This window comes from Cavia porcellus, unplaced genomic scaffold (assembly GCF_034190915.1).
Source record: "Cavia porcellus strain 051 isolate PalLab524CR breed Dunkin Hartley unplaced genomic scaffold, mCavPor4.1 scaffold_3, whole genome shotgun sequence".
NCBI classification, from domain to species: Eukaryota; Metazoa; Chordata; class Mammalia; order Rodentia; family Caviidae; genus Cavia; species Cavia porcellus.
In genome coordinates, this window is record NW_026947486.1 from 35,385,187 (window position 1) to 35,400,349 (window position 15,163).

Consider the following 15,163-nt stretch of genomic DNA (forward strand, 5'->3'; position numbering starts at 1 on the left):
ATCCAAGCCAGGAGAGGGTCATTTTCTTTATTTTTTCTCCATGTGGCCAGATTTATGCTTAAGGAAGGCCTGACACAGTAAGAAGATGCATTTCAGAAACTTTTTTAAACTTTTTTTTCTTTTTTTAAATTTTATTTAAGGAGAAAAAGAAAAAACCGAAAAATGGTACAAGTTATACAGAATTTCAGAAAAAAATAAACAGTAGGAAATCACTAGTTAATAGATTACATATTGTTATATTAGAAATAGTTGTTCAAGTTATAAAATTAAAGCATATAAAGTGGACTTTCAAACAATGAGACTGAAAACAGTTCTGTTCAATGATCCAACAAAACTCAGTAATATGGTTATCTATCTTATACACTTAAATATACATGCAGTTATATCTTTTAGAGCACTTTCTTTTCCTTTCTTTTGTACAATGACAATTACACATACTTTTAACACAAGTTTGTGAACTGTCAACTAAAGACACCACTTCCAATATGGATGGCTTCATTCAATCCATGTTCTATCAACTTTATGTCTTCTAGATAATCTTTTATAATGCTAATCAACTAACTAAGGCCTTCCTGTTGTAATTTCAAATGCTGCTTGATTTCTCATAACAGATCTGCTTCTGTGCAATTTTTCTCTTCAGATCTGACTGCTCCAAAATGGTTTTGCATCCTGATTTGGGACATCAGTTCATTTAGTCAGCCCTTGAACTATGTAAGTGCATTTAATTCAGACTGGATTGCATCTAGATGAACCCTCAAATTCTCTTTATCAGCTTGGATAGCATAACCACTCTTCCTTTGAATTTCCTATTTGATTAGGACCTATAAGGTTCTATAGAATAATCTTTTTGTCGTGTGCAATTTGTGGTCCATTTTGGCCATACTTGTAGTCTGATTATTTTGTAGCTCACTAACATCTTCAGATATGATATCTAATCTGGTCTGATGCTACAAGGTCATCTCATCTTGAAACTTCAGTTTTTGAAGAAATTCTTTAAAACCCACCATCGTTACAGGATTTCGCTTTTCAGAGTCAGGGTCATCTGCCTTGGCTTTTTCCCAAGTAACAGGATCAATACCAGCAGAAGGATTCTGTAAAAGCTACTTAACCTGTGTAGGAGAAAGTTCTGTTCTAGTCATATAAAGGGTTACGCCAAGTTGCTGCAGTTGTGTTTTTATATCAGCTTGTTCAATATGGGCACTTAGTGTTGTAGTTAAAACCCTTCTTGAGCTATGATATGGAGAATGCTCAACAACATAAATGACAACTTCTGTCGGATCATCTGGCAATGTTTTTTTTTTTTTTTTTTTTGAGCAATGTTTTAAAACCCTCGACATTTACAGCAAGGGTCTGGTTTCCTCTCAAAACTTTACACAATGATTTTACCAACTGCTCTTGCTGGTGTTGAATAGCTGTTCCTTTTTTGTTGTTGTTGAAAACTAAAACCACTAGCCCATCCTTATCTTTATTATTGGGCATGCAACTATAACCTACAGACTTAAACTGGGGAAAAAGGATTTTCTTTTGTGAATTCCACTGGTGGAATATTATTGTTGAAATATCCTTTCCCTGTTCCCCAGAAAACCTGCAGTTGATTACATTTTGCTAAAGCGCATCTCTTTTATCTCCCAGTAATGTCGCAGCAGAATGAGCACTTGCAGTATTTATCAGCTGACTGGACTGGAAAGGAGCTTGTGTAGGCTGACTGAAGAGACCACCTAATGTTTGTTGTTGCTGTGTATTAAATCCTCCAAATCCAAGTCAAGTTCCCAAGCCAGTAGCTAAACCAGTACTAGTTCCGTTGTTATGCCAAAACTGGTACCAATTCAAAGATATTTGTTCCGAGTACCATGAATCAGTCCAGTAGTGCCTGTATTAGCTGGGGCAGAAAAGCTGAATGCAGAACATGTAGATGTAGTCCCAAATCCCCCAAACCCAAATGCATGTGCTGCAGTGACTGCAGCAGTGCCCAAGGTACCTGAAGGAGTCCCAAAATTGAAGGCCATGGCACAGAAGCAGGGGACCAAAGCACTGCTCCCACAATGTGATGCTCACTGCATTCTTTTCCATCTGGCAGGGAAACTTGTATTTTTCTTTCTTTCTTTCTTTCTTTCTTTCTTTCTTTCTTTCTTTCTTTCCTTCTTTTCTTTCCTTCTTTCTTTCCTTCTTTTCTTTCCTTCTTTCTTTTCTTTCTTTCTTTCTTTCTTTCTTTCTTTCTTTCTTTCTTTCTTTCTTTCTTTCTTTCTTTCTTTCTTTCTTCTTTCTTTCATTCTCTTTTTGTACCAGGGATCAAACTCACAACATTACAGTTTGCTAGGCAGGCACTTACACTGCTTAGCTAAATCCCCAGCCCTATATTTCTGTTTTCTAATGTCCTCTTCAATCTGCTTTTTTCAAGAGTACTGTAGTTTTCATTGTAGAAGTTTTTCACTTATTTGGCTAGGTTGATACCTACATATTTAATTTTTCCTTCATGCTCTTGAGGATGATACAGTTTTCCTAATTTTTTCTCTGTGAGTTCATTATTGGTGTAGAAAAACTACTGATTTTTGTGTGCTAATTTATATCTTACTACATTGCTGAATATTTGGTTACTAATGCTAGGAGTCTTTCAGTGAAATTTTTACATCGTCTATGTAAAAGATATGCCATCTGCAAATAATGATAATTTGACTCACTCCTTACCTATACATGTCACATTTATCTTTTACTTGATGGATCTAGCTAAATTCTTTTGACTTGGGATCTCAGTATGTAGTACAGGCTGGATTTGAACTCACTATATTGTCCAGGCTGGCCTCAAATTTGTAGTGATCCTCCTGCCTCGGCCTCTGGAGTGTTAGAATTACAGGCATGTGCCACCATTTCTGCCTCTAGCTAATATTTTAAATACAGTATTTAACAGGAATGGTGACAGTAAACATCTCTGTCTTATTCGTGATTTTAGAGGGAAAGTTTCCTGCTTCTCATATAATATGATGTTGGCAGCTGGTTTGGCAAAAGTTGTTTTTATCAGATTTTTGCATACCTTATTTTCTTCAAGGTTTTTATCATGAGTAGGTGTTGGATTTTATCAAATGCTTTCTCTGCATCTATTGAGATAACCATGAATTTTAAAAACTCTTGGTTCTGTTTATGTGTACTACATTTATTGATTCATGTATGTTGAACCAACTTTGCACACATAGAATGAAACCTACAGGGTCATGATGCATGATCCTTTGAAGATTTGTTGCCTTCTGTTTGATAATACATTGTTAAGGATTTTTGTGCCTTTGTTCATTGAAGAGATCATACTATAGTCTTGTTTAGTTGCATCTTTGTCTGAATTTGAAATCAGAGGGATGCTGGCTTCCAGGGACATTTGGAATTACCCCTCACCTTTCGACTTTATTAAAGAACTTGAGGAGCAGTGGTGTTAAATCTCCCTATAGGTCTTGTAGAATTCAGCAATGACTCCATCAGGTCCTGCGCTTTCCTTAGTTGGTGGGATTATTTTATTACTACCTTAGTTTCATTGCCTGTTATTGGATTGTTCAGAACTTTTGTGTCTTCTTAGTTAATTTTTGGTAATTTGTAAGTGTTTAGTAATCTGTTAATTCCTCAAAATTCTCCAATTTGTTAAAGTAGTATTTTTCATCATAGTTTCTAACAAACTTCTGGATTTCTGGGTGTCCATTGTGATTGCTGCTTTTACACTTCTCATTGCACTGATGTGAATCTTTTTGTCCTTTTTTTGGTAAGTTTGGCTGAGACTTTCTCTATTTTGTATATTCTTTTAAAGAATTAGATCATCAATTCATCTATTCTTTGTATTCACATTTGAGTCTCATTTAATTAATTTCTATGTTGATTTTTATTACTTTCCTCCTAAATTAGGTTTGGACTATGCTTGTTTTCAAGTATCTTCAGGTGTATAATTAAGTTATATAATTGAAACCTCTTGGTTTTTCTAATCTGAGCATTCACAGCAACAAAATTCCCTCTTAGGATTGCCTTCATTTTGTTCCATAGGTACCGATATGTTATACTAGCATTATTGCTTGATACTAGGAATGGTTTAATTTCTTCTTTGACTTCTTCTCTGACATATTGAGTGTTTACTAGTATATTGTTTAGCATCTAGATATTTATAAAATTTCTGTAGTTTGTGATTGACTTCTAGTTCAATGCACAATGATACGATAGTATACATAGGGTGATTTTGGTTCTTTTTCATTCATTTAAGCAGGCTTTATGGAAAGCATGTGATATAGTTTGGATAAAATTCTGTGTGATGCTGAGAAGAATTATGCTCTGTTGTAGTTGGATAGAACACTCTGTAGATATCTATTAAATTCATTTGTTTAAAGGTGTGGTTTAGGTCGGATATTTCCTTGTTAATGTTTTGTGTAGTTGATCTCTTTGTGAAACTGAGATACTGAGGTCACCACTGTTGTGGCTTATATCTAGATGTTCCACTCAAAGTCTCATATGGTTAAAGGTAGAGCTTTTAGAGATGGCTGGGTCTAGGGTGTGTGATGCTGGGATTAAGGATATGAGGCTAGGATTAAGGATGCAATGCTAAGATTCAAGGTGCTCCACTTTGGCTGTCAGTGCTACCTCTCCTAAGGGCAGGTAACCTGGATAGAATATAAGAAACAAAAAGAAGGCTGTTGCCATTGTTTGATACTGCCCTCATACTTTACTGCTTTTCAGTCTTCTTGCCTTCTGCCCACCATGATTTGTTTCTCCTTTGTGATGCTCCTCTGCCATACCACCCTGCCTTGGAACCAGACAAATATGAACTGAAGTGTCAGCCAAAAATGAACCTATCAAAATTGTGAAAACAATATAAGAGTTCACACAAGACAATAAGAAATTAACAGTGGTTACCACCTTAACCTCCCAGGTGTTTCTTCCCCTGTGATTTTTACAATATCTATTTTGCTTTTTGGATCCCACTAACTCCTTTTGTTTTTTATCCTAGGATTCACTCATATGAGTTCAAATTATTTCACCTATGAACATGATCTCTGGTTGCATGCATTTACCTACAAGAGTCTCAAGATTATCCTACTTTATAGCTGGATAACTTTTCGTTGTATGAAAATGCCATATCATTTTTATCCATTCTGTAGTTGATGGCCAAGTTACCCTTGCTTTTTTCTAGTCTCCTGTCACATGGAACAACTATTTTCTTTGATTTTCAGCCTATGAATTTCCTTTTGAGTTAAGTGTGTTTCTTATATACTTTCCCTGTGCTTCTTTTTATTGCTGAATTGAAGCCATCTACATTACTGATTACAACCAACATACACTGGTTTGTCTCTGCCATGCTGTCCTCCTACCATTGTCCCTCTACTTTTCCCATTCATTCAATTGCCTGTCCTTTTTTCCAACCCTCTGCCACTGTTCCTGGAACCATGGTCATCTTTATCTCTTTCTAGAATATCCTTTAGCATTCTCTGTGTTAGAAGTTGTTTTCTTTCAGGATTTGAAACACTTCACTCCAAACTTTTCTTTATTGATGATTTGTGTTGACAAATATGCTGTGATTCTATTGTTTTCCTTTATACGTTATCTGTTTCCTTTCTCTAACAGTTTTTAATATTCTGTTCTTGTGCTGAGTTTTGGGAATCTTGATTATTATATGTCTGGGTGTAGATTTACTTTGGTTATGGCTAGTTGGAGGTTTATATGCCTCACTTATCTATATGCCAGGTCCTTTTCCCACATTTGGAAAGTTTTTTGCTATTACTTCTGTAAAGTCTTTTTATATCATTTGTGTTGACTCCTGCTTCTTCACTGATGCCTATCACTCTTAAATTTTTTTCTTTGCAACTTGTAGCTGTTGAAATGTTATGTCCTGGTTTCCTATTATTTTTAAGAGATCTTTCCTTTCATGATCACTAGCTGTAATCCTGTCTTCAAGGTTTAAAAGTCTACCTTTAGTGTCTTTCAAGCAGGTTTTTTTTTTTTTTTTGCCTTTTTCCTTTTTATCAGTACCAGGGATCAAACTCACAACTGCCTGCTTGCAAGGCAGGCACTTACGCCGCTGAGCTAAATCCCCAGCCCTTCTTTCAAGTAGTTTTGCCAGATTTTGATTGACTTTTTTATTTCCTGAATATCTCTTTGAGTCTGTTTCATGCATTGTAATTCCTTTCTATGTTGTTCATTCAAGCTTTCCATCATTTTCCTATGCTCATTTTTTTAAAAAAAAAACTATGTCTACTTTAGACATGCTGAGCAATTCATTATGTTTGTGATTTCTTCTTTTATCTGAGACATTTCTTCTTTTATCTGAGACATTTCAGATGTGTGACTTCCATTTTCTTCCATGACTGTATCTCCCAGACTTGTTCTGTGTGGGCTGGAGGTCTGAGATTGCCTTTTGCTCCTTCATCTTGACATTCTACTGGGTCATTGTGGGGTACCAGGTGCTTCCCACATTGGCAGCTCCTCCATGATGTAGGGAAATGGGGCATGCACCTGGGTTCCTCTGACCCCCGATTTACTGGGAGGTAGCAGGGCATAGGGTTGGCTTCTTCAGACCTGTACAGCTACACTGGGGCTTCCATGATTACTAGGGGTGCTTGGTGGTGGGGCTGCTTCTCTCAGCCTGCATGTCTACATTAGGACTCCCATGATGGCGGGAGGCACACAGGGGTGTGTATAACTCTTCTGATGGGTGATGGCTGACCAAAGGAAGCAAGGGTCTCCAGTGGTGGCCTACAGGTGCATGGGACTTACCTTGCTGGGTGTCCCTGATCCTGCTGGCTGTCTTGATCCTGATGGCTGCCCCTGATCCTGCTGGCTGCCTGCAGAAAGCAACCTTTTGGTGGTGGTGGCCCTCTTGATTATATGTAAGTTTTTAAAATTTTTATTACTACATGTTTAGAGTTCATGCAGTTTACAATAAGCTTGGTAAGGGAGTACATGTATATTCTACAACTTGTTCTTTAAAAAAAATCCCTTCCCTTCACTCCCTCCTCTTTAATTCCCATATCCTGATTTTCATCCTGTTGATTTTTTTTTAAATTTTATTTAAAGGAGAAAAAAACAAAACAGTGTAAGGGTAAAAGTAATACAGAATTTCAAAAAAAGCAGTAAGAAATAACTAATTAATAGATTACATATTATCATCTTAGAAGTAGTTGTTCAAGTTACAGGATTAAAGCATACAAAGTAGACATTCAAAGAGTGAGAGCTCATTGTATGTCATATAATGTTTACACTCATTTAGGTTATTGGTTTCCTATACATGGCATATCTTTATTCTACTTATTTCTCACTCCATCTTTGTTGTTTTGTAATGTTAGTTTTGTGTGCATGTATTTCTTAAGGTGTTCTTTGTCATGGAATGTCCTTATTTCTCCTTCAATTTTGAAAGGTGGTTTTCATTTATTTCTCAGGCTTGAAATATTTCACTCCAATATTCTTCTCCAGGTTCTTAACATTTGCGTTGAGAAATCTTTTCTAATCCTAATACCATTACCTTTACATGTGATTGTAAAAAATTTTCTCTGACAGCGTTTAAAATTCTGTCTTTTTGTTTAACACTTGGAATTTTGACTATACTAGCATTGTAGGGAGAGTCTTCTTAATCTTTTGTGACATAGTTGTCTGGTGCTTTGTAAACTTTACTTACCTATATATTGATATCTTTCCTCATATTTGGAAAGTTTTTCATTGTTTCTGTAAACAGATTTTTTTTATTTTATGTGTACTCTCTTCTCATGTCTAACTCTTATCAGACTTAGGTTAGTCTTTCTAGAGTCACCTATTAGCTATTGGGTAAATTTTTCTTGTTCTCCTATCACTTCTCTAAGTAAATCGTCATAAATTTTGTGCTCAATTTATGAAAGTCTCTCTTCACATTGGTCATTTCTACTGTTTATGAATTCTATAGAATTCCTTATCTCGAGATTTCTGCTTGGCACCTTTTTGTTGAGTCTATATCTTTGGTAAATTTGTCATTCATGTTTTGAACTGTTTTGGTCAACTTTTCCAATAATTTATTTGCTTCTCTCATATCTGGATTGGTCAGTTTTTATGTTAATTCTATCCTATTTCAAGTTTGAACTTGTGAAATTTCATTACTTCCCTTTATTTCACTCATTTGGCTAACTGGTGTTTGCTCTCTCCACCATTGGTTACCTCTGTTTCTGTTTAGTGGAGTCAGGAATTTTGGGGGACATTTTTCTGCTTTTTTTTTCATGTTTTAGTTTTTTTTTTCCTTTTGGTCCCAGTGGTTGACATCAAATAGAGTGAAGAGAGTTTGTTGTTGATATGAGGGTACCTTTAGTTAGGTTTTGTTTTCCAGCAATGTATTATTTGCTTTATTTTTCCAGAGATATTGTTGACTCCTTCTATCCAATTTAATGGGTTAGACTCTTACTATGTTGTAAGGACAGAATTTCTACTGCTTATAGTAGCATCAACATATCTGATTTATATCAATTATATGTATTAAAACTTGTTTTTATCCTTTCACCCTTTGCAGTAGTCCTTACAGTTTATTCTATACTGTCATTGGCAATGAGTCTGCTATGTGGACAGAGAAGGGAAAGGAAAAGGAGGAGGAGGAAGGGGGAAAAAGAGTGGTAAGTTGGTAGGATGAGGAGTAGATACATTTTTTTCAAGATGGGAGTCTCCCTATGTAGCTCAGGCTGGCCTTGACCTCACTATGGAGCCCCGGCTGGCCTTGAACTTATGGCAATCCTCCTGCATCAGCCTCCTAAATACTGGAATTGCAGACGTATTCCACCATAACTGGCAATAAAAGAAATTTTAATAGGTAAAAAGTAGGGGATCAGACTCTGTTGAAGGCCTTTTATAGTCAGAGAAAAGGTTTAATGTTTAGGGATATTAAGAGATCATTTGTGGAGGTGGGGCTAAAGATGCATAGAAAAGAAGGTATAATTAGAGATTGAGGGAAACTGTGAAGTTGTTGGAACCTGTTGATATATTTGTGATTAATTTTGTTTGAGTCTTGTGAGCAGAATTCTGTTAGGGGTCACCATAACATGATAATGAATGATACCATTCAAATTAAAGCACTGGTCTATTCTTACTCCCTTTTTTACAAATACAAGCACTAGAAGGGGAAAGCTTGAAAAGGAAATTTTGTGTGGGTATCAGGAATAACTCATGACCTTGCACTTGTGATGTAGGCGCTGTGACACTGGGCAATATCCTTGGCCCAAAAAGAAATATTTAAAAAGTAGGAAAAACAAGTAAAAAATAGTATTGATACAGAAGCAAGAATTGGAGAAAAGCAGTGAAAAGGAAAGACAGAGAGAGAGCAAGTCCCAGAACAGACACTTCAACAAGAAAACATACAATCCTCAAGTGGCCACTAGGCTATGTAACTATTAACACAACTCTCTTTCCGCTTAAGTCATAGTTGCTTGCAGGAAGTCATGACAATTTCCACCCTTCCTGTAAGCTTATCTGCCTTCTGGGCAGTAGTGAAGATTGTCAGTTCCTTTGAACCTGCCTTCTTGCTACAAAACATATTTTGGACATAGTTAACTACAGTCTTTTGTCTCTAAGACCCAACCACCTCAATTAATTTGAGAATCACAAGATGTAAAATAAGTTGCCAAGCTTTTCTTCACTTCCTATCAATGTGCTATTGCTCTTGCTCCTCTTGCTGCTAGGAAAATCCAACGGTTGTCTCACGTTCTCCCTCCATAGGCTTTTTGTCTAGTATGTCATCAGAAGTACTGTGCCCCAGCCAAGCTCCTCTATTCCTTCGTGCTCAAATTCCAAACTGTTCCATTCTCAAACTTACCAGCCTGCTGAACTTGGAGCAGTGCCCAGGCTTTCCCCCCTCACACAATAGTGGTTGGTGTTTAGGATTTTCTGCTGACTCAGGTCTTTCTGGTCTTTGTAGAAACAATAAGGAAGCACCTACTCTGGACTCTGTTCAATCTGTCTTCCTACTCCATTTTCTCTAGGGATGTGCTCCATAGGTCCCTAATGGCAGGCTTGGTATTGCTCCCAATTTGAAGGACAGAGCTTCTCTCTGCCTAGAGCATGGGGGCTTCTCTTACTAGCAATGGGCAGTGGATAGGATGCCACTGGGACAGTGTTTCCTGGTATTTGGGAGGATTATAGTGGGAGGATAGTGGGAGGAAGATCACCTGATTCCCTTTTTTTTTGATTGTCATTTGTACCCCCAACCACAATACTTCCATCCTGAGTTTTTTCTTCCAGATGGGAAGTAGGGAAAGACTTTATCCTGAAATTTACATTGATTAATTTGTTACTGTAAAGTTGTTCATAGTACTCCCCACATTATCCATTTAATTGATTCAAGAGCTGTATTGATATTTTGTCTCTGTCTGTATGTCAGTCTGTCTCTCTACAAGGTCTTGCTGTGCCCAACAGTTTTCAAATTGAGGTGAGAGATGATAAGAGATTAAGAAAAAAGTCAGGAAACAGAAAGCTGAGGTCAGATTGGAGCCCTCTCTCTGGATGGGAGAAAGGAACTGCTCAATAATTTCATCATGTTTATTTATATATGTGACAACTTGATGTCATGTGACTTCACTCTGCCTAGCAACCTGTTTGCTTGGATTGCCTCAGGCTTCCTGTGTTCTCCCAGCTGGAACAACTTATTTATGTGGTTCACCTCAGGTACTCAGCATGTGTGATCTATCTCCTGCTTTGGTACTTCTCACAGGATCTTGCTATGTAGCTCAGGCTGGCTTTGGACTCACTATGTAACCCAGGCTGGCTTCAAGCTACCAGTGATCCTCCTGCTTCAGCCTCTCAAGTTCTGGGATTAAAGGCATGTGCCACCAAACCCAGCTGATGTTTTGTTTCATTCTTGATGTTGGTGATTTGAAATTTTTCTTTTTATTTATAAGACTTGCTAAAGGTTTGTCACTTTTATTTTATTTTTGTCAAAAGAATAGCCCTTATTTTATTGATATTCTCTATTGTCTTCCTAGCTCTAACTACCTGATTAGTGCTCTTTATTTTTCTTTTCTTTTGGTTGATTTGGGTTTACTTTGCTCTTCTTTTTTCTAATTTCTTGAAGTAGGAACTTAGATACTTGATCATAAACATTTCCTCTTTCTAATGTAAAGTTTAGGTGATAAAAAATGTCCCTCTCAACACTGTTTTATCCACACTTCATGTAGTTTGATATATTGTATTTTCATTTTCACTCAGTACAACACATTTTAAAATTTCCTTTAAGCCTCCTTTGGCTATGAATTATTTAGATGTGTGCCCTATAATTTCATGAATTTAGGTTTTACTATTACGGCCTCCTTGTTGTTGATTTCTAATTTGATTCTATTATGGCTAGAGAATGTATTCTGTATAATTTCAATTCTTTAAATTTTTTGAGGTTTTATGATCCAGAATATGGTCTATGTTGGAAAGTTCTCTCAGCAGTTAAAAATTGTATTCTGCTTTTAGTAGATGAATTGCTCAGTATATGTCTATTATATCTATTCTGTGGGCTTATGGTGTTGTCTAATTCTTTTATTTGCTTTCTGACTCTTTGTCTAGATATCCTGTCAGTTGTCAGGAGGGTGGTTGGTGTTAATTTCCACAACAAAAAGTGTGGATTTTTCTATTTCTTCTTTCCTCTCTATCAGTGTTTGCTTCATGTGTTTTGATGCTGTGTTTTGGTGGGTATGTATATGGGGTCACTATATCTTTTTGATGCATTTATTCCTTAATGATTATGTAATATATTTCCCTGTCTCAAGTAATTTATTTTGCTATGACATATATTTTATAGACTATTAACATAGCCACCTCTGTCCTTTTATGTTCACATGGCATATCTTTTAATTTCAATCTACTTATGTTGGTAAATTTAAAAATGTTTCTTAAAATCAGCAAATACATCATTTTTCAAAAATATTTGTACCAGTTTCTATTTTTTAATTAGTGTATTCAGAGCATTAACATTTAGGGTGATTTTATGTTAAAGTGTGACATTTATTGTTTTTTTCTGTTTTCTCTGCTTCCCATTCCTCTTCTTTTTTATTGCTTCCTATGTGTTACTTAATCAATTGTTTCAAATACTTTTTTTGTACTGGGGATCAAACTCACAACCTTGCACTTACCAATCAAGCATTTAAGCCACTGAGTTAAATCCCCAGCCCCTTCAGGCTGGTCTTCAAATCATCCTGCCTCAGTTTCCCTAGTGCTGAGGTGAGGTGTGTGCAGCGGGCTATCTTTTATATGAGAATGTTATTTCCCTTGTGTTCCTAAAGGATAGTTTCACCAGATATATAATTCATGGTTGAGAGGTTTTTGTTTCCTTTTAGCATTTGAAAAATGTGCAACTTTCTTCTGGTCATCATAGTTTGAGATGAGAACTCTCTTGTGATTTGAAATGGTCTTTTCATAGAAGTAATCTGTCATTTTTGTCTGTCTCCTTTTAGTCTTTTTTTTTCATTTGTTTTCAGAAGTTTCATTATGATATGTCTCCGTGTAAAGTTTTGGGAGTTATCCTGTTAGGGTTTGCTCAATTTTTTGAAATGTTTTAGCCACTATTTCTTTAAATGCTCTTTATTATTATTATTATTTTTCTTCTCATTCTGGGATTTCAATGATATCAATGCTTTCTGTTTGTTAGTATCCCAAAGATACGTTAGTCTCTTCTTTGTTTTCAGTTTATTTTGTCTCTGTTGTTTGGGTTGGATAAATCCCATTAATCTGTCCTCCTCAGTCATATCCACTCAGTCTGCAAGTATTTAATTTCTATTACTGCATTTTTTGATTCTGTAATATGTGTTTGGTTCTTTTGATCACTTCTATTTATTTTGGAGAATTTATATTTTTATTTGTTTCAAAATAATTTTAGCTGATATTGAAACATATTGCTTTACAATCCTTATCAAACATTTCCAACATCTGATTCATCTTAGTGTTAGAATCTGTTATCTTTTTAAATTAAAGTTGTGGTTTTTCTGGTTCTTAGGATATTTTTAATTGTTTCCTAGACATTTGTCTATTATTTTAGGAGATTGAGGTCCTATATCATTTTTAATTTTAGGAGGCAAATATACTGTTTAGTGTAGCATTTATGCCCCAGCCTACTTTTATGGACTTTTATTCCACAGATAATTAAGGTTCAGAGATTTTGAAGTGCCATTTTTTACCAGTTTGATTTATATGGTGCTGCTGGGGCTCCTATTGCTTTTTGCTAGTGATACTAGTGGGAAGAATGAGTTTCTCAAGGTTATCCCATGAAAATAAAGAACATCCCACTTTTGATGGGATCAATCTTGCTGGCACAACTCAGCCGTTGGTTTTGCTTGCTGGGGAGTGAGAGTTATGGGTCTGATGGGGATCATCAATGGATGTTTCAGTTGGTCTGCTGATGTTACTTTTACTTGGAGGTCTCATTAGGATCCCTATAACATTCAGGGTAAGAGGCAGTTGACCTGGGCTGATTTTCATTGTTAGTAAGAGATCAAGAGCACTAGGTTTATATAGCCTTCTTCTTTTCGGTTGAGATCACAGATTATGTATCTGGCTAAGTTTTTCTCTAATTCTAGAGTCCCTAATGAGTTTACTTTTATCTTTTTATCTTGTGGCATTCTCTTTCAATTCTCTCTTACATTATTCCCTATGTTTATCTTATCACTGAATAAATAATCTTGCTCAGTTCCAAGGTATGGTTTATCTCATGTTGTTTATATTGATTATTTATTTTTTGATATTTAGTCACATTTTCCTCTTCACATGACTACTGGTTTTTAATTTTATATTTGTCCTTATGATTATACAGAGTAGAAACTGTAAATTTGCTTCTGCCTTTTAGAGATTATTAATTTATAAATCACTATTTGAAAACAATAAATTCATAGGGGCTTTTTTTTGGAAAGGCTCTGTTTCAATAATTTGTCCTTAGACTTAAGGTAAGTTCTTTCATCCTTGGAATTAGTTTTTGCTCAAAGTCAAGGACTTTCTGGGTTTCAATAGGAAGCATGAATTATTTACCCATTTTGTTTTGCAATACTCAAATTCTAAATTTTATCTCTGCTGATAAACAGTAGGTAAAACAATAATATGAGCATATATACTGAGTTACTTTCTCATAGCTGGGACAAAATACCAGATACTCACAAGTTAATGGATGAAAGGTTTATTTTAGGTCATAAATTATAGAGGTTTCAGCCCATAGTCGGCTGATTCCAGGGCAAGGTGACATGGCAGAATTGCAATAGCAGGAGAGAAACAGTCCATGGCATGGAAGACAGGAAGCATCAAGACTTCTTTATTGTTTCTCTTTCCATTCAATCCAGACTACAAGCCCATTGGTTAGAACATGCATACTTAAGAATGGGACTTCCAGGGGCTGGGGATTTAGCTCAGCAGCATAAGCGCCTGCCTTGCAAGCAGGCAGTTGTGAGTTCGATCCCCGGTACCGATAAAAAGGAAAAAGACAAAAAAAAAAAAAAAAAAAAAAAAAAAAAAAAAAAAAAAGAATGGGACTTCCTTTCACATGAGGTTTTGAGATATATCTATATCTATATCTATATCTATATAGCCATAACATTTTACATCTGGTTCCCAAAACACTCATGTACATCTCTTTAGGCGAAATGCATTCAATCCATCTCTAAGAGTTGCCAACTTCCAACAGCCTTAGAAATTGCTGAAAAAGTCAAGTCCAAATTCTCCTCTGAAATTTAAGGCAAACTCTTAGCTTCAAGCCTCTACAAAATTTAAATAAAGTTAAACACTTCCAAAATGCAATGGCACAGGATAAACATTACCATTCCAAAAAGTACTAGTAGGAGAATAGGAAAAAAATTGCACCAAAGCAAGACCAAAATGTAGCAGGGAAAACATTAAATGTAGTAGTTCCATGTCCAGTATCCTGGGCAATCTAAGTCAACATTTAAACTTCAGAAGACTTAGATGGTTGTCCCATATGCTGCTGGTTGTAGTCCTTATGGATTCTCTCTTGGGATAGCTTTGCTTACTTCCCACAGCTTTCCTCAGATGATCCACATTCATGAATTCTTCAACCATCTAGGGTCGCTATTGCCCTCTTGGTTTCATACACTGTTAAGGGGTACATTATCTGGCTTTCTAAGCCTTCTTCTTAAATCTGGGTGGAAGCCTTTCTGACCCCATGTCTTAATAATTTTTCTCATTTTTGAGACAAAATATCCAAAATTCAAAGTTAAGTAAG

At 35.9% G+C, this 15,163-nt stretch overlaps 1 pseudogene; it reads right to left on the reverse strand.

Annotated features, from left to right (window-relative positions):
* Nucleotides 1–380: 380 nt before the first annotated feature.
* LOC134475454 (nucleoporin p54-like) lies at nucleotides 381–4,986 on the reverse strand (annotated as a pseudogene).
* Between the last annotated feature and the right edge of the window lie 10,177 nt (nucleotides 4,987–15,163).